This window comes from Hevea brasiliensis, chromosome 6 (genome assembly GCF_030052815.1).
Source record: "Hevea brasiliensis isolate MT/VB/25A 57/8 chromosome 6, ASM3005281v1, whole genome shotgun sequence".
NCBI lineage: Eukaryota > Viridiplantae > Streptophyta > Magnoliopsida > Malpighiales > Euphorbiaceae > Hevea > Hevea brasiliensis.
Window position 1 is genome coordinate 10,865,194 of NC_079498.1, and position 20,712 is coordinate 10,885,905.

A 20,712-nucleotide genomic window follows, 5' to 3' on the forward strand; every position below is an offset into this window, starting at 1 on the left:
TTTTCCGAATAAATCTATCTGTCCTAGCCAGGAACTTGAAACATCAAGAACAATTAAATGAACATAGGATTTTATCCCTATTTACTTAGAGGAACAGATTCCATCTTGATTAACACCTACCTCCATATATAACTAGTAGGAGCCAACACATGCCCATATACCCATACATAGTACAAGTATGAAAGCAGTATCAAACTCAAACCATTTATATACAAGATAACTATGCTATCTCATGTCTAAAGATTATATGCACTGATATGATTTATGACAATGCATTGATAAGAGTAAACTCCATGTGCTTGTCATAAACGTCACTGGTTCGGCCTACTTATCATGTATAAGTGCCTATCATGTTTGTTATATGGCATGAGACTCACCATTCCATCTTATTTACATATCATATAAATAACTTGGGAACAAACATGATTCCAATCTTTCTGGATAAGTCATGTCCTTATTGTGAAGTATCCTCTATTGTGAACCTATTTATGATACTTTGTGCTAGAAATACTGTCACTCATATTCTTAACAACTTAAGAATAGAATTTCTAACAAAATATCAATGGACCTTTTCTATTACACATAAATATATTATGTAAACAGAAAAGTAAAAATGCCTTTTATTAATAAAAGATGTACAAGATACATACTAAATGATATGCTCTAGGGCATACTACTAATAATTCCTTAGTTAAACCTTGTTTGGGCAACTAGAAAAGAAGATTGGTCAAGAAACTTTGAAAGAAAAGTGAAGGATTTGGGTGGTTGAATTTTAAAGAGAAAGGTTTGTAAGCTAAACTTTGTATTTCTAGTTTAATTATTGTGTTTATAGTTGAATAAACTTAGAAATTATGAAAAATAGAAAAGAACACAATTTTTAGAGGACTATATGTGAATTTCAGCCAGCCTATATAGGGGAATGATTTGCATGAGTTTGATTGAACTAAACATGTTAGAAAGGTTGAATGAGTTGAGAAATTATGTTTATATGTTTTGATTTAGTAAAATGTAACAAAATTAGTGAGTTAGGGTTTTGGACATAGGGTTTAGGAGACAAAATTTAGAGAATTGGTCAAATGGTGTGTTTGACCTTGTTTGAGCTGAAAAATGGTCATATGTGACCAATTGTAGTATGTTGGAAGTGTTGGAATCAAATGGAGATTCGGATTGAATATGGTTATTATGCAGGCAGCATGACCAAGGTACCTTTCAGGGACCAAAACTGAAATTTTACCAACCCAATTGGTGTGAGGCCAATTGAGAATGAAACTAGACACAAAATGACACATTTTTTATTTAGGAATCATGCCTAGAAAGTGACCATAGCATAGTGAACAAATTGGCCAAATCCGGAATTGGGTGTTCTGCCCTGTACAAAAATGACCAAATGAACAGTGTTTGTTCATTTGGCCATAACTTGGGCTAGGCAGGTTCAAATGACCTGATTTTTGTGGCATTAGAAAGGTATGACATAGTACTACAACTTTTATGAAGAACACAAACCCAAATTATTCCTTTAACCAATTCATTTAGCCACCCAAAGTTAGTGACCTAAAACTGCCAGAACCAGGTTTGGTGCCTAGAAAATCTGGGTTAGACCAATCCGGCAGCCATGATTCAAATGGCTATAACTTGAGCTAAAAAAACTCCAAATGGAGTGATTCAAAAAGGGAAATAAAGTTAAGATAATAAGGAACAATTTCTATGAAGAAAGCTTAGCCAAATTCTAACAGCAACATGACCAATGAAATAGTACAAAACAGGACACCAAAATTGAAAATTTGCAATTTTGCCTAAAAGACCTAAGTTTTGAGAAAAACAACCAAAACCAACAAAATTGGTGACCAAAATGTGATATGTGAGTATAATTGGAGTTCCCATACCTTTTAAGCATAAGAAAGTCAATATTTTAACTTGAATAGTACCATGAATAGTAACTTCAACATGAAAATTTCAAGAATGAAGTTTAAGCATATTAGGATTAATTATTGAAATTATTGTGAGGCAAGGATACTGAGACACTATAAATTTTGTGTTTCAGCTGAAAAAGACCCGGAAGGTCTAAGGGACTGAGTCAAGGCCTAGAGGTGACTCATGTCAGGTTTGTGCATAATAAATCTTATTTCATCATTTTCTTATTTTCGATTTGATTTGGTATGAATTATGAAAATTTGGTGTTACTCATGAATCGTGTTGCCACTTTGTGAATGAAACTATGACTTTGGAAATTTATTGGATTTCTCATGCATTATTTGAATAAAATGTTTGAAATTGATTTTTGATTCACACTTAGCATGAAAGTACCATATTATGCCTCCTCCTTTTATGGGGTTGAGATCGATTATTTTCCTCCCTCTCTGGTTTACCAGTTAAGGTTGTAGATCGGATGAGTACTCATTAGCTAGCTAGCCACCTCCCTCATTGATTTTGATTAGTGGGATTGTAGATTGCTTTGTCGTATTGTACAACATGGTATTGATCGAAAATTTTGTGTCATGGCTTAAGTTGTGTATGAATTGGCAACACTGTGTTTATTAAATTATTTGACCAAAATTGTGCTATAATGAGTTTTGATAATTTGTGAAATGTGATAGTGAAATATTTAAATTGTGATTTATCAATGAATATTTTATGTACTGCATTTCAAATTTTATTGTGCACCACTGAGTATTTTTATACTCAGCAATAGCTTATTTTCCTGTGGCAGGTAAGGGCAAGGAAAAAGCAACAGGGTGAGCTGCTGAATTGGCAAGGACTTCATTGATCTTTTTGTACGGGTATTTATTTATACCCTTGTAGTTATTTGATGTAAATATTGTAATGTCTTATGTATTAATGAAAAGTTGAGCAGTTGTACAGTAAATTGTAATAATGTTATTTTAGATTTTCTTTTTGTAAATTAAGATCTGTATTTATAAATTAAGTACTATATGCAATGTGAATGAATTTAGGAAGTATTTTGAGATGACAAATTTTTGGTTGAGTTGTGAACTTAAATTGAATTGTGTGGACTTGAGTTGATTTGGGTTGGGAGTTGTGAAAATAATTATTGGGAGTGCTTTTTACATGTTTTTAAAGAACTGTTTTCTCAAAATACAGACGGCACTCTGCCGAAATTTTTCTAAAAATTGTGGACAAATCAAAATGGACAAAAATTTTTACTAGTTTTGAAACTTCAATTAAATATTTTTAATTCCTACTAAAATGCTCACCACTTCCAAAATGTAAGAAAATGGTTTAAAAATCTCTTGTAGTGTACTTAATGAGTTATCGGTAGGTGAAGTTCAGTAGTTCATTAGGTATTCTACGAGATCGTGTTATGCCTTACAGAGTGGTAAGGTGTGACAAAATAATGGGCAAGAATTTTTATCCCATGATTGTGTCTCTCTATTTTAATCTCTTGGTATCTTACATGAAACTTCTTGTACTTATACTCTCCAACATAATGGCTTGGTCGAGAGGAAGCACATACATCCTCTTGACACAACACATACTATATGTTTACAAGCCCACTTGCTAATCACTTTCTAGGGGATTGTGTTCTTGCTGCCACATATATTGTCAAGAGGCTTCCTATTCCAATCCTTAACAATATTAAACCCCTATTAAAAACTTTTTTGTAAACCTCCACTACTTTCTCCTTTGAAAACTATTGGCTGTCTTTGTTTTGCTACCACTACATCTATCAATAAAGACAAATTCCAACCACATTCTACCAAGTGTATTCTTCTTGGTTATTCCCTTTGGCCAAAAATGATAGCTTTTATAAAATATAGCCACTAAATCTATTTTTTCTCTCGTGATGTTTTTCATGAAAATATTTTTCCATATTCTTCATCATCTTCTCCTACATCTTCCCCATCATCCATATTTCCTGCCTATGTCAATGATCCTATTTCTTCTTTTTTTCCTACTTTCACTCCACCTATCCCATCAATTCCTATTGAGTTACCTAATGTTGAGGTCTCACCTTCTAATCTGTCTCCTTCATCAACTTTTTTACCTCGATGATTCACCAGACAAACTAAACCACCAATGTGGTTGCAAGATTATGCATGCAATGTTGTTCGTGCCAATTCTCAATCATCTACTTCACCAGACTATTCAAATATGTATCATCCACTTTCTTCTTATTATTCTTATTCTACCAGTCAGAATAATTATTCATTTTATCTTGCCAATATTGATGCTATATCTAAATCTCATTCCTATATAAAAGAGTCTTAGATCCTAATTGGCAATAGGCCATAGATGAAAAGTTGATATCTCTACATCATAATGGAACTTAGAAGCTTGTCTCTTTGCCTACTAGAAAAATTCCCATAGGATGTAAATGGGTTTATAAAGTGAAGCTCAAGGTTGATGGTAGCATTGATCGCTATAAGGCTAGATTAGTAGCCAAAGGCTACGCTCAAACAAGGCTCCCCCTGCCCCTAAACTTGTTTAATGTGTGTGTGTGTGCATGTGTATTTAGGTTATTAATGTTATGGTTGTCACTAAAGTGGCCTCCCCAAAAAAGTTGACTTCTTATTTTTTATTGAAATCTTTGAAATATTAATTTGACTTAGTTGTGATTCAAGAAGCATGAAAGACTAAAAGAATTTAGTCAATTAAATTTTATTTTTAAATAAAAAAATATGATTGGTGGTTATTGTTAGGGGAGTAAACAATGGAGATACCAAACAATTCTACTCAAAAAGTGACTACCTCTTGCTTTTCCTATTTCTAGAGGATAAAATAGTACTAAAGAGATGATGCGTACTCCGTAAGTATACGGGTCGTTCAAGTAACAAAGAAAAGATATCGTCCCACAGGGATTTGCTGTTTGAGTACCAAACTATAAAAGTCACGATTATTTAGGCTATCGATAATGTGTGCCAAAAAGTAAAGTAAAAGATGCAGCAAGTTAAATTGGGAAAGTAAGGAAATTATAATAAAATTAGCAATTAAATTTCTAAGTACTATACTAATTTACTAAAATTTCAGCAAGTAAATAAAGATTTAATTAATTAATGGCAAAATTAATTCTAGAGTTGAGGTTCATGAAGTAAATTTCATTGGGATTTGGATAGGCAAAACCAAGATTAAGGGAAATACAAGTTTGAAGGAAGTTGATTTTGATTTCCTTTAATTCTCTTTCAAGCAAACTAAAGAGTGTTTTAAAGGAAACTAAACCCCATTCTCATGCAATGTTTAATTACCCAAAACCCTTTAAGCACTTTAATCAACTTGAAATTCCTCTTAACCCACTAGTTTATTTCTACCACTAGGTGATTAAGTTTATTATCTTGATTCTCTCTCATAGATTTTCACCTCTCAATCCTTCAATCTAAGATTAAGAACAAAACCCAGTGGGTATCAACAATGGGAATGTAAATAAGCACACAAGATAAGAATCAAAACTTATATATACTAAAATCTAGTTAAAACCAATCAAAATCCACAAATAAAACTTAAATCATTACAACTAACTCTGAAATCTTAAGTATCTACTCACTCATGCTTGTATTTACAAGTAGAAAATATGAAATAGAGCAGGAAATCATGAAAATAAGACTAAAAATAAAAGAACCCCGAAGAAGAGAATCTAAATCTCTAAAAATGAAAGCTGGAAACGTCACTTTGCCGGTGTCCTTCCTCCAAAAAATGGCGTGGTTCCTTCTTTCCTTCTTCTTTTGATTTTTCTCTCTCTTTCTCCTTATAGTAAAAATGAGAATATGATGCTTATATATCCCCTCAAGCTTTGCCCTAAAAATGGTCTCCAAAGGGATAAAGACAAAAGGTGTAACATGTGTGAGAAGAGAAAATTTTTTCATGTCAGCAAATCTACCAGCGTCATCCCACATGCCTCATATTGATTTAAGTTATTTTCAACATGCCTCATGCTGATTCGGAGGAGGAGCCTTTAGATTCTGCACGACCAGCTACACGGAGCATGTTGAAGTCCCTAAAACTTTTGGCAAGTTTTGTTCCAAAATCTCTGTTTACATGACCCAGTGTTGAACCTACATGCATCATGTGGATTCCTGCTGGCTGACACTTATCTTCACAAGGCCTTCAACACGGGGCATGTTGAAGCCCTTGAAAATCTCGGCTGGTCTTCTTCCTTAGGCAAATTTTCTTCATTTTTCACACTACTTTAAGCTTCCAAATCACTTTGAATTTCTTCTATATCGACCTTTTTGCCATTAAACCTTATTAAAACCTATCAAAAACATTAAAATTCTAAAAATCAAATATAATGAAACTAAAATTAACAAATTAACGAAAATAAGCACTAAAAGCATAAAATTACTAAACTAAAAAGGGCAAAATAGATGCAAAATTACCCTAAAATACATATATAAAATGAGTTTATCAATAGACGAAAAGGTCTCCTCTTTATTCTTTTACAATGAAATACAACTTTACCTTGTATAACCATTTTGCAAAAAGGAAAAATGTGAAAAGGGAGCGCAAATCACTATCAAGGTAATTTTTTTTTTTTTTTTTCAATTTTTATTGGCATGCAAAGTTTTTCTGGATTGTTAAAAAAACTTATGATTGTACTTCCAGACTGTGGAAGATTCATTATTCCCTCCTTTGTTCTATTAATTTTTTAAAATAATAAATAGAATTATTTTATTGAATTAATTTATTGTGTATAACTGAATATTTAATTACTTAATTATTATTACTTTAATTTAGTAGAATTCTTATATTTCAATTGTGTTAGTTTAGTAAAACTGAATGATTTCAATTGTCTTAATGAACACATAACACTTAGTTTATATGAATTTAATGATTAAATAATTTTTATTCCTTTCATTAGGATATATGTAACACCCAAATTTTTGAAAAAATATTACATATGGTTATTATTTGAATGGAAATAAAATTTATAAAGTTTTGGGGAGAAAAAATTTAATTTAAACTTGGACTTAAAAGAAAAGTTTTTAAAGTTTTGGGGCGAAAAATAGGATTTTTTGGAAAGTTGAGGGACCAAAATGAAATTTGATTTAAAAAGGTGGACAGCAGTTGCACATCCACGTGACTCCTCCAGCAGCCTCTATTAAAAAAAAAGAAAGGAAAAAAATGGGAAGAAGAATAGGGAAAGAGGAAGAAAGTGGGAGAAAGGAAAAAGAAAGAAAGGAAGAAGGAGAAGAAGAGAAGGGAAGAGGGAGATGGTACTAGATTTTTTTGAGTTTCTCCAGCAAGAACGAACACCAACAAGGAGAAAAGAAGGATTTTGATCTGGGGTATAAGGAATTTGAGAGAGAGAAATAGAGAAGAAGGTGAACAGTGGCAGAAGCAGGACTCTGCAGGGGCAGCAGCTTTGCCTTCTGTTTAGGCAATTTGGTTCATCTTTACAGTTGATTTTTGGATATGTTGAAGGCCTATATGTTTAGAAGTTATGGTTAAAATTTGGTGATTTTTCAATGGTTGGATTAGGAGAAATAAATTGTTGAACACAGGCTATCTGCCAGTGGAATTCTAAATTTTGGCTACTGAAATTTAAGGAAAATAAATAGTTAGGATGCTTAGAAAATTATGAAATTTGGTACAAATGATATTTATGATGTTGAGGTTGTTATGTTAAAATTTGGTGAATTTTAGACTTGTAGTTTATGAGATATAAATTATTTTATATGAGTTATCTAATTAAGAATGATTTCTGAAAATTTAGAATTTGAAGGGTTTGATAAATATGTTGATATCTCATGATGTAGAGATAATTTGATGTTAAAATTTTTACTGATGATGTATATAGATGTCTTTAATATATGGTTAAAATTCAGGATTTATCTAATGGTTGCATCATTATATATAAATTTGAATACACAAGCTGCAGATTGGGTATTAATGGTTGTGTTAAATTGAATAAGTGATTTTGATGGAATTAAAATTATTTTGATATGGGATATAGTGTTTATTGAATTTTTATGTAATTGTGGAATATTTTTGAGAAAGAATTATATATGTTTAGATGGATTTTTAGTGTTATAGATACATTATAGAACATTTTCTATTGAGATTTGAGTAGGAAGTGTTGGGAATAATATTGATATGGAGATATAAGTGGGGAATATCGATATGTTGATATAATTTTTGAATTTTGGATTTTAGTTTGTGACAGGGAGTTTAATTTAATTTTAAGAGGAAATGCTGTTGAATTTTCATTAGATGTTTAATATGGAAAGTGAAGTTTGTGGTTGATTTTGATTATTAAATTGTTATGGTTTAGGAAGACTTTTTGGATTATAATTTATATGGATGGAAAAGTGACACAAGTTAGTTGGTATCTTGCAATACAGATGAGTGGTATTTACAATATATAACATGAATTTACTTCTTAATTAATTCTTATTCCTTCAAAAGTTGTTATTTGCTTCAGATATCCATTGTTATATTCTTATTATTTGATTTCTCATTTTGATTCAATTTAATTCTATTATATAATTGTTCATTATCATTCAAATCTTATTGCATACATATTAGCAAGTCTTGAAAGAGAGTTAAGAGATTATGATAATGGAAATGGTAATGAGATTAGTAGCACATTATAAAGCGATAGCAGCAAAATTTAGTAAAAATGATTTAATATTTTAGAATTGTGAGAAATATTATGAGATTGTGGATTAGCATGATGATTGATTATTTAGCTACTTTGGGTAGCAATGAATTTTATTCAGCATAATTATATTATTGGAGATGGTGAGTTTGATGGTTTGTGGTTTTAACAACTATGATATACCTTAGTATCATTATGAGATATTAAATTATATTTAGCATATTTGCTCTCGCTAGAGGGGTGTCAATAATTTAATTATTGCAATAGGAAGTGGCTGAGATGGAGCCGCCACTGCGAGGTTAACACAGTGCGAATATGATTTTGATATCTATTTTGATACATTGGCATATTTTTAGATGTCAAATGTAATACCCTTGTTCCAATAATAATGGAATTCTATAGAAAAGTAATATATGTATATATGTAAATTAAATAAATTTATTTTGATAATAAATAAAAACAAATAGAAGTGATAATTAAAAGGAGATCTCTAGGAAGAAAGAGAAAAAAAAAAAAAGAAAAAAAAAAGAGAAGAATAAGAGAAGGGGCAAAATGGGGAATTAGCGAGAAAGAGTGCTAGAAGGATCTAAAAAAACAAAAAGGGCCGGTTTAGAAAAGGAGGCGAGAGCGGGGGGAACTCCAAATCTAGAAAAGGATCTAACTAACATCTTTGTCCCCTGCTACCATTTGCTTACAAATCTAGCATTAAAGCTCGTCAATTCTCCTCCAATTCTCGGTCATCATTGTTCTCAATCGCATATTAGATTAAGAAACCACCATTTTTGTCACTGAATCATGAGGAGAAATTCAGAAACCAGCGCTCAAAACCCTTTTTGCCCTCACTAATTGCATCTCCATTCTACCCTGTCAACCTAGGAATCCACGAAACAATTAGTTAAACTTTCATCTCCAACCAATACCCTAACTTAAATCCTTCCCCTCAGTATTTTTCCTCAAAACCATAAGGGTACCAAATTCAGTCTGGTTGTTATTTTAGATTTCTTAATTGCTATCACAAGTAAATGCTCATCATTGCCATCCAATCTCTTTCCCATCATCTTGGGTCACTGGACAAATTATTGTTGTTTGACAAAGGAAACTACGTTAATTAAGGTATTTGCTGAATACAGAGCAATCAGAATTGGCGGAAGAGGCAAGCCCATTTGACTGTTATTGTCGCTCTTTTATATCTCTGTTTTCTTGTTGTTTTGTTTCTTCTAATATTCATAAGCATTATGATTCTAATCCTTTTATTTTCTGCTGCAAAAATGCTTAGATTTCTATGATAATTTGAGGTTTTGCAGTATTATAATTTTTTGCTTCTAAGCTTTTGATTTATCTCATCCATTCATACCTTAAGTTCAAGAGGAATTGCCTTGCTAAAAATGTAGAGGATTTGATTACATGTGCACTAAATCAGCTTCCTCCTTAAATTTGGATTATTGTAGAGTGCCCTTAATGAGCCTAAATAGACAGCATATTTCTAACTTCAACTTGAAACCTGATTCTCTTTAATATTGTGGGTTGTTTTAAGTTGATTTTTGTCTTGTAGTATGCTATTGTAGCCAAGTAGTAGAATACAATACTTGTTATTAAGCTAACAGTATGTGTGCGATTTAGGATCTTAATCCTTATAGCAACAATTTGTTTAATCTACCATAATCTTGGACTATGCACAGTGTATCTTTAGTCTAGAAAATGCTTGCCAGGTTCATTGGTTGTGAAGGACAATTTAGTAGACTACAATTAAAATAGCAAAAACTATATTCATGCGCTGGGACTTTGAATTTACAGAAAAAAAAAATAAAAGAAAGAAAGACAAAATTCCAAGATTTTCTTATTTAACTAGTTAGCAAGGAGTTGTTACTAAAAATTATTTATTAGTAGTAAGATAAGCAGATATGAAAATACACTTCTTGACAGGATACTATTTTAGGCTAATTGGTTTTCCATTTTATTCATTCAATGTTTATAGGAGAAATTTTAACAACTGTCCCTGAACTTATCTAGTTGTAACATTCAAATTTTAACAACTAGGAATTTTTGCCCTCTATCGTGTGTTAAGGAAATGACACAGATCATGTACTATGTTCTTTTTATTTGTTTTGATGACTTTCACATGCTTAATGTTTGATTTTAATTGTTGGTTTAGAAAAGGAGGCGAGAGCGGGGGGAACTCCAAATCTAGAAAAGGATAAATAACTAACATCTTGCAACCATAATTATCTAGTTGTAACATTCAAATTTTAACAACTAGGAATTTTTGCCCTCTATCGTGTGTTAAGGAAATGACACAGATCATGTACTATGTTCTTTTTATTTGTTTTGATGACTTTCACATGCTTAATGTTTGATTTTAATTGTTGGTTTCTTAGGAAAATTGTTCTAGAAATTTAAGTTTTATAGTAATTTTATGTTTAGTTAATCAATTATTAAGAGAAACTCTGTCTGTTTGTATTTAGATTATGCATGTCCTAGTTAGGGAGAATGGGTGTGACATCAAAAGCCAATTATTGATATTTTTTTCATCTGTGAGGAATAATTGAAGACTAGGAAGAATATAATTTGAGTGATTTGGAGATTCTAGAATTGCATAGCATGTTGAATTTGATTATTCAATTTATTCAGCTTGTCCTAAATTCTCATTATTTAATTTATTTCCTTTGTATATTTCCTTTGTTGCATGATGTATATTGTAAATGTCAACCCACCGAGTAGTCTATACTCACCCCGCCTAACTCACCAATTTTGCAGATGTTAATGTTGAGAATCAGGTTGATGGTTTTTAGAGCTCCGATTGGCTAAACTCCACGGTTCTGGGGAAGCAAGGGAAGGAAATCTACGGTAGGGAATAAGGTTGTTACAATATTACATGTTGAAGTCAACAACTATTGATTCATTTGTTAAGAGGAAAGAAAAGGCTACAAACAATTCACGGTCTAGTGAGCCAGCTCCTGTATTTAATGATAATGCAATTGTTGAACAACTACCTCCTAAAGCTCCAAGAATTAATCACAAAGAGGTTGATATCGCTTATTTAATTTGTGATCTAGGCTTACACCCTCAAATTTAGGAATATCCAGTTAATCAATAAGATGAAATTCGAAGAGCATATATCAAATTTGGGCCATATCGTCCTCTTCAATCTGAATTTGAATTCGATTATTTCAATCTCATTGGTTTAAAAGTTTTTCATGGCTAGAGTACTCTCCTGTAAAAGATGTTGCATTTTGTATTCCATGTTATGATTTTTCTAAGAAATCAACTAGGAAGCCTAGTTAGATACATTCACTACAACAAGGTTCAGAAATTGGAGAAAAGTTAACAATGGAAAAGATTATGTTTTTTTATCTCATATGCAGAAAAATTCTAATTCTTCACATAACATGACTGTTAGATGCTTCAAAGGTTTGAGGAACCAATCGTGCCATATTGAAAAGGTAATTCAAAAGTGGACCCTCAGCAAATTTTGAATAATTAGTTATGCATAAAAGTTTCAATAGATGTTAGATGGCTAACCTTTCAAGCATGTGCTTTTAGAGGGCATGATAAAAGTCAAAATTCAGAAAATTAAGGTAATTGCGAAGTTGTCTACCGCTATTATCTTCATGAATTTATTCGATCTAAATCAGATTATTCATTATTTACCAAGGATACGAAAAATGGGTTATTGGTGATTCTTGTTTATGTGGATAATATAATCATCACAGGAGATGATAAGGTAGAAATTGAATCTTTGAAAAAATATTTGAGTCCAAAATTTCTTATCAATGACTTGGGGACACTTCTTGGGCTGGAAGTGCTTATTGACATGAAGATATTTGCATTTCACAATGTAAATATACCTTGAATTGTTAAAAGACATAGGCTTGACAGGGTATAAACCATTTAATACTCCAATGGAGCAAAACTTAAAGCTAGATAATGAACAAAGTGAATTTCTTGCAATTGTTTCCAGTTATCAGAGGTTGGTTGGAAGGCTTACTTATCTTATAATCACTAGGCCTGACATCAATTTTGTTGTGCAAGCTCTTAGCCAATTTATGCATTCGCCAAGAAAACTTCATCTTAAAGCTACCTATAGAGTGCTTAATGATGCGTCCCAACCGCAAGTGCACGGGTCGTACAAGTAGTATAGAAAAATATCGATCCCACGAGGAGTTGTGTTAATGATTGAATTTTCGATATAAAAGTTGACTAAGTTGAAGTATTTATGAGATTAAAATGATGAATTAATGGGTAATGGAGTGTGAAATCTAATTGTGCAAAATTAATATTCTATTCAACAATGTATTAATTAAACTAAAATTGCATCAAATAGAAATAAGCAAGTTCAAATATGGCAATATTTAAATTGGCAAATGATTAAATTCGATTAGAAATTAATAATGGTAAAAAGGCGATTCCGGAGTTCGGGATTTCATATTCGAGCTATTTTGGGATTTTAAATTGGTTGTCCAATCTTATGAAACTTATGAGTTTTAAGGAGATTAATTCTTAAATCCTTTGAATTCCCTTTCGGGTGAGACAAAGAGTGCCTTAATCAAACTAATCCTACTTTCGTGGAGTTAGAATTAATTAAGATCCATTAAGTTCCTTAATTAATCTGTGAATCCTCTTAATCCTTAGCCTATTTCTAGGTCTAAGTTAATTAAGTCTAATTTCCTGATTATCTATCACAAGGCCTTCTCCTTTCGGTGCTTCAACCATGGATTAAGAACATTACTCAATGGGATCCTACATTAAGCATGTCATTAAGCTTACAAGAAATGAATAAAACTCATTAAGGCCACAAAATATGGATTACCCAATCAAAATCCACAAATATCTCAAATATTACAACCCTTACTCCAGAATCAAAAGTAAACTACTCACTATCCATAATGCTTACAAGATATGATGAGTTTAAATGGAAATAAAGCTTTAATCTAAGCTAAGAAGTAAGGAATTAAACACTAGAAATGTAGAAAAGTGTAAAGAAAGAAAGAAATCTGCAAATCTTAGTTGAAAATGGTGTGGAAGGTGGAAATGACTCTTCAAATTCTGCTTAGCCTCCTCCTTTCTTTCTTTGCTCCTTGCCTCCCTTTTCTAAAATGAGAAAATGGGACTATATATAGCATTTTTCTGACATGGAGCCCTAAAATAGTATGTTCTAGGAGGAATACATTAAGGGAATCTTCTGCCAGCTCATTAATGAACTCTTTATGGGACTGCATAAGTGGACTGCATAAGTTATGCAGTCCCTTATGCAGTTTTCGGCTGGTTCTGGATCACTTATGCGAAGCTGCATGACTTGGTGCATAGGTTATGCACAAATTCGTGAATGTGCATAAGGGAGGTGAGAATGTGCATAAGCTATGCAGTCTCCTTATGCACATTTCGGCTGGTTCTGGAACAGTGATCTTCCTCCTTATGCAGAACTGCATAGCTTATGCGGCAAGTTATGCACAGTTTGGTCAATGCATATTTCAGCTTGAAAACTTGTTTTTGGCATCTTTTTGCTGTAGAAGACACTCCTCAATGGCAAAATTCTCTTTAGTCCTTCAAAAACACCATTTTTCCTACAAAACAAAGTAAAAATTACAAATTAGTGCAAAATTGACAACTATGAAAAACTAACTAATTAACTAATGAAATTAGCTAAAAAATGACTAATAACCAAATAAAATGATTATGAAATTAGACCTAAATGACTATGCAAAATGTGTGCATCAAATACCCCCAAACTCAAGCTTTTGCTTGTCCTCAAGCAAACTTTAAAATGTGATGCAAAGTTTTTAGGGGTGCCTTATCCAAAGAGTTATGAAAATTACCAATTAAAGTAATTTAATACACCTTTAGCCATACCAACAATCCATATACCCATCCCTCAAAATGCAAAGAATCTAATGCTTATCCAAGCTTTCACCGCTTAGCCATCAAGTCAATTATCATTCAAATTCCCAAACCAACCAATCAAAAGAGAGAGTCATGCTCAAAAGGAATTCTAGAACAATCAATAGTCAAAGTGTCTCTATATAGAATGATGGAATTAAATGAATGAATGGATAATTTTCCAATCCCATAGGCAAATTCCCTACTCCTATCTCCACTAATGTAGCAAATACTATCAAGAGATCAAAGGTCTTTTTAGGGATGTAATGGGGCCATGGGGTTCAAAAATGAGGCTAAGAAGAAAAATGGGTAAAAAGGATTCAAAGCATGAGAATATTTTCAATCTTGGCAACATAAGGTACATTTCTTATTTTATTACACTTTTTTTTTTCTTTTTTTTTATATATATATATATGGAGGAGAGATATACACAATGAGAATTGTCAAGTGCTAGCATAGTTTACAAAACACATAAAAATGGAGGGACATTTTGATATTTTAAACTTGTATCTTGCATTTTCTTTTGATGATTGTCCCTAAAATTGCCACCCCCAAACTCATTTCTTTTGATACTTTGGGTGGATTTCTTTCATTTTGAATGGCAATAGTGAAAAGCACATATACTAGCACTTTTACAAGGTGACAAGTATTTCTTCTCCCTTTTATTGTATTTTTTTCTTTTCTTTTCTTTTTCTCTTTTTTTTTTTATATGTACCTAATATTGTAAATAATTATTCTCATGAAAAGGGTTGGAGTGTTTGGTTCATTGGCTAGGTAACAATAAGGATTTCAAGAAAAATTAGAGGTAAAAAGGCTCAAAGGGGTTTGCAAGGGTCAATTTTAATTAGGAAAAGGGCCAAAGGTTTAAAATGAGAAGATTTAAATCAAAGAATGCCTAATCATCTCTCTTTTCAAGTACAAGCTGGTATTTCGCCTTGAAAGGTTTAGAAAATTTGTTCTAGGATTGGTGAGACATCATTTGACTACCTTATATCCAATAATTCCCTCTAAACACTTCCATCTCCAAATGACTAGTTGGGTGGCTTTTTGGCTAAGAAGATATAGGCAAGGGATAGACACTTCAAAACCTTGCACCTTTTAGGAAACTTTCAATCCACAAACCCAACTAAAAGGTGAGTCAAATCACTCTCATAGGCACATTTTCAATACTCAAGGGATTTGGCAAAAGATTTTAATGCATGGTGTATGATTCCTAAAATGAGTAATGCATGAACTAAATGGAGGAAGTCTATTTGTATGCAATTTGTACAATTTCTAAGTGATGTATAATGTGTGTGTAAATGTGTAATGAATATGTATGTATGGATGTATATGTAAAATATTTACAATATATGTAAATGAAATGGGATGAGATGCTCTTATACTCAAAATGTGAAAAATAAAGCTAAAAATCAAAATGTGCACCCCCAAACTCAAAATTAGACATTGTCCTCAATGTCTCAAACAGTAGATATCCAAAACTCAAAGCAAATAATATTGACCAGGAATTGTAAAAAATAAGAACAAAAAGAAAGAGTTACCAGTATGAGAATTCAAGTTAAAGGATGCATAAGAAGTGCACAGTGTTATGCGAGTTAAGTCTTTATCGAACATTTGCATAGTTAAGGTGCATAAGCCTTGCAGTTCTGCTTAAGAGGCAATAGATGTTGCATATGCTATGCAGACGCTTGCATAAGGAAATACAACTGTGCGTCTGCAGTAGCGAAAGGGTTGCACAGGCTATGCAAATGTTATTCACGAGGAAATTCAAAGATGTGCAGGGTATAAAAAAACTGCTGCATGGGAATTGGCAAGGGAAATGTACAACCAGCGAGAAAAGTATGGAAATATAGACAGAGTATGGGCAAATATGTACAAAAAGGCAATAAGTGCAATAAAAATCAAAGAGGACTAATGTAATAGCTATTCAATAAAACTTCAAAAGAAACAGAATTTAAAAGAAACTAATTCAGAACAAAGCAACAAAATCCAAAACAAAGTATAAATGTTTGAACATATTTACAAAGAAAAGGTCCTACAAGATTGAACAAAAGTAAACTAAACACTAATCTATGTGTATTGTTTTTCCTTTGTCCAAGGATGTTGCTAAGAATTTGGTGGTCACTGCATTGTCGAAATGATGGTGCAGGAGGAGGTGATGGAGGTGGGGGTGGCATGCCCAGGAAGATCATGAGTTGCTTCACCATTTCCTTCAGTTCTTTCTGTTTGTCCCTGGTTTCCATGACAAGGTCAAATAGTTGCTCATGACGATCCTTTAGTGTATCAAGACCACTGTCAAGCTTCCTATCTACAAAGTAGATATCATCACTAAGCCTGTCAAGGTAGGTGAATAAGGCTTTAGTGTTGAATGGAGGAGGTGCTGTGGATGAGGTAGGTTCAGCTGTAGGAGGAATGGGCTGAGCAGAGGTAGCTGGAGTGTCCTGAGTAGGCTGAGGGGGTGGGGTAGGGGTAGTAGGGTGCTGTGGGACTGGTGTGAAAGGTTGGGTTTCTGGTTGTGCAATAGGCTCAGTTTCTGCTGCAGGGTGGCCAGTATCATCAAAATATGATAAATGGAACCCTGTTTTGGTTAAGTGTGCAGTATCAAAATAGGAAGTGTCCTCAAGTGCTGGGATTGAGTGCTCTGCAGGATTAAAGCCAAAATGCTTGGCTATGACAGTGATGAGTCCACCCAAAACAATGTCACCAATGGATTTGGTGGCAATATGCAGCACATGTTCGCAAAAGAAGTAACCTGGAGACACCTTAACTTTGTGAAATGCACACCATAACATAAAAAGTTCAGATTTGCCCACAGCACCAGAACTAGTCCCTCTGCCCAATATGGTGCTAGCCATCAACCTATGAATAAACCTAAGTGCAGGGTCAAGGATTTGGGATGTTTTGGACCTACCAGCAGAGAAGGTTTGGGGTTGGTTTGTTATGATTCTCCAAAATTGGGCAGTATTCGGATGCCCTTATTGGCTACCTCTACTCCGGTATGTGGTACTCTAAAGAACCCATCAATTGCAAAACCAAAATGCTATGAAATTGATCCAATGATGCTCTCTATTTTGACCAAAGCATCTAAATGTAATAATTTGCTTATGGTCTACATCATTCAAGTTGAGGTTAGCAGAGAATGAATAAATAAACTCCAAAACTAGAATTGGATAAACTACCTCTTGCTTATGCACAAATTACCAACCCATACCGTCAAGAAATGCAACTACATTATCAAATAAACCCATAGATTGTAGAGCATCAACAGATATATACCTAGTAGGTTGTACCCTTCTATCTTTGAGTCTTTTGAAAGCGGCTTTTTGAATTGTATCAGGGAGAGGCCAGGGTAGCTTTGATACAAATGGGGTTGCTGAAATTGTCTTTTTGCTGGAAGAAGGTGTAGAGGCTGGAGCTTTTGGCTTTTAGGAGGTGGCTCAGAAAATGGGGTGGGTGGGTCTTTGCGTTTGGACAGAGGAGGAGCAGAGGACATGGGTCGCCGCAGTTTGGATCGGATTTTGCGTTTGTATGTTGTTGATGGAGGTGGTGGTGGTGTCGTTTGTGGTGGAGGATTGGAAGGGGGATGTATCGAAGACAATGGAGTGACTTCAAGAGGAGAGGCGGGGCGGGAATGTGGAGGGGAATCCATGGTCGATTGGAGAAGAGATAGGGGAAATGAAAATGTAGGGGGATTTAGGGTTTCGTGATTAGAGCGCTGGTGGAGAAGATGGGAGAGAGACGGCGAGAATGCCGGAAGAAATGGAGGATGAAGGGCGGTCGTGGGGGTGAAGAGTCGGGAAGTGGAGGTGGTGGGAATTTTTTTTCGAAAATGAATGTGAATCGGGTTTGAGGAGACTGCATAAGGGGAAAATGATTTATGCATAACCTGTGCACTCTTTTGTACATGTTTCAAAAGGATTTAATTTTCAGAGAAGTGCTTATGCACAAGTGCATAGGTTATGCACTGTCCTTATGCATGTTTCGGTGACCCTGAAATGGTGAGGAGCGAAGTCATGCGGGAGTGCATAGGTTATGCACTCCCCTTATGCATCTCTCGGCAAAAGTGTTTTTTTCAGAAAATTGGGTCATGCAGATGTGCATAAGCTATGCACTCTGCTTATGCACTCTGCGGCAATTTTTTTGAATTTTGGTTGGTGGTCATGCAGATGTGCATAAGCTATGCACTCTGCTTATGCACTCTGCGGTAGTTTTTGAAATTCAGAAATTTTGGTTATGCAGAAGTGCATAGGCTATGCACATTGCTTATGCAGGTCTCGGCAACTTTTGGGATTTTCTGTTTTCTGGTTATGCAGGAGTGCATAGGCTATGCACTCTGCTTATGCACTCTTCGGCTGAATTGATTTTTTGGAGATCTTGGTTATGCAGAGGTGCATAGGCTATGCACCTTCCTTATGCATCCCTCGGCAAGGTTGATTTTTCTGGGTTGTTGGTCATGCAGAAGTGCATAGGTTATGCACTCTGCTTATGCAACCTTCGGCAGAATTGGAGCTTTGGATTTTTGGTTATGCAGAAGTGCATAGCTTATGCACCTTCCTTATGCAAACTTCGGCAGAGAGAGAAAATGAAGGATTTGAAGTTATGCAAATGTGCATAAGTCATGCACTCACCTTATGCAAGTTTTGACAGATATGAAATTTGACAAAATGAGGTTATGCAGAGTTGCATAAGCTATGCACTCTGCTTATGCACTTGCAATAAAGGTGAAAAATGGCAAGAATTTTGGTCATGCAGGATTGCATAAGCTATGCAGTTGCTTATGCACAAATTCAACAAGATCAAGAATGCAATAGAACATGGATTGCAAGTGTGAAAGATACCCTGGAATGATGAAATATAATTCTATGAAGCACAAACCATGAGAAATTTTCATCAAAAACACATCAATATATTCAAAGTTCATAAAAAGTGCATCACACAAGCATGTAAAAATGGATCCTACATAAAAGACCTTTGAGAGCTATGCCATTTTGACTCAAATTCTGCAAATCAACATTTAGCACATAAAACTCCATAAAATTTGCATAAAGTTGCATCTAACCACAAATGAGAAATGAAATCTCCAAGATTTGTCAAGAAAATGCAACATTTCTACCTTGTATCCTATAACCCAAAGAAGCTCAAAACTGCAAAAATGACTCACTTACCACCATATTAAGATTAAAATCACACATACTTAAAAGTCTCACACCCAACCTCACCAAAAACACATGTAATCTGCTGCAGATTTTATTGTTCTGCTCTGCATAAACCAGATAGCAATTTCGGCAGTTCACCAACCTTTCTCCATTGATATACATCCAACCTCATCAAAAATACAAGCCATTTGCTGCAGATTTTATCTTTCCTCTGTATGAACTAGATTGCAGCTCCTGCACAGATTATGCAGCAAAAGCTTATCAGTTCTTTTGAAGGATAAAATTTTTCAAGTTAAGAATTACTTCGCCAACAGTTCACCAGCCCTTTCTTCATTGAATTATATCTACAAGAGACAAAATTTAACAATGTCAAAAATTGAATTTGTGGAGATTTAAGATAAAAACAAAATTAACGAAAATGAAAGTAAATCAACAAAAGCAAAATAAAAGGACTTGGGATGCCTCCCAAGAGGGCTAATTTATAGTCCTTAGCTGGACTTTTCATGAATTTCGCTGAAAAGAGGTGAGGGATTGGAGAGCTTGTAACAGCTTGCTCCTAGCTTCATCTTCATGCTTTATAATAAATTCTCCTCCTGTTTGAGCATCAATAATTCCTCTGATTGCAGGAGTGACATTTGTGTAAAAATTCTGATTTATCATCCATTTTGGAATGGCATGATGTGGGCATAATCTCTCTAATTCCTTCCATCTCATCCATGACTCATATAGAGTTTCATCTTCTCTTGGTCTGAAAGCTGTCATTTGATTCCTCAATTCTTGAGTTTTTCCAGGTGGAAAATATTGTGCAAGAAATGCATCGGTGAGTTGCTCCCAATTTGTGATGGAGTTGTGAGGTAAAAAATCAAGCCAATCCAATGCTCTATCTTTTAAAGAGAATGGGAATAGCTTCAATCTTGCTGCATCATCAGACACTCCAGGTTGTTTTTGCATGTCACAGATCATAGCAAACTTCTTCAGATGTGTGTGTGGATTTTCAGAAGGATGTCCTCCAAATTGAGAATTCTGAATCATTTGAAGAACTCCAAAATCCATCTTGTAGCTATTTGCATCAATTCTTGGTCTTGCTATGCTCTCTCTCAAGTCATCAAAACGTGGAAAAGCATGATCCAT

The 20,712-nt window shown here is 33.8% G+C and overlaps 1 non-coding gene across 1 annotated transcript; it reads left to right on the top strand.

Moving 5' to 3' along the window:
• The first annotated feature begins 20,251 nt into the window (after positions 1 to 20,251).
• Positions 20,252 to 20,358, top strand: LOC131181228 (small nucleolar RNA R71). Its single transcript, XR_009149854.1, has one exon. It is a non-coding gene; the product is annotated as a small nucleolar RNA R71 (small nucleolar RNA).
• The last annotated feature ends 354 nt before the right edge of the window (positions 20,359 to 20,712 follow it).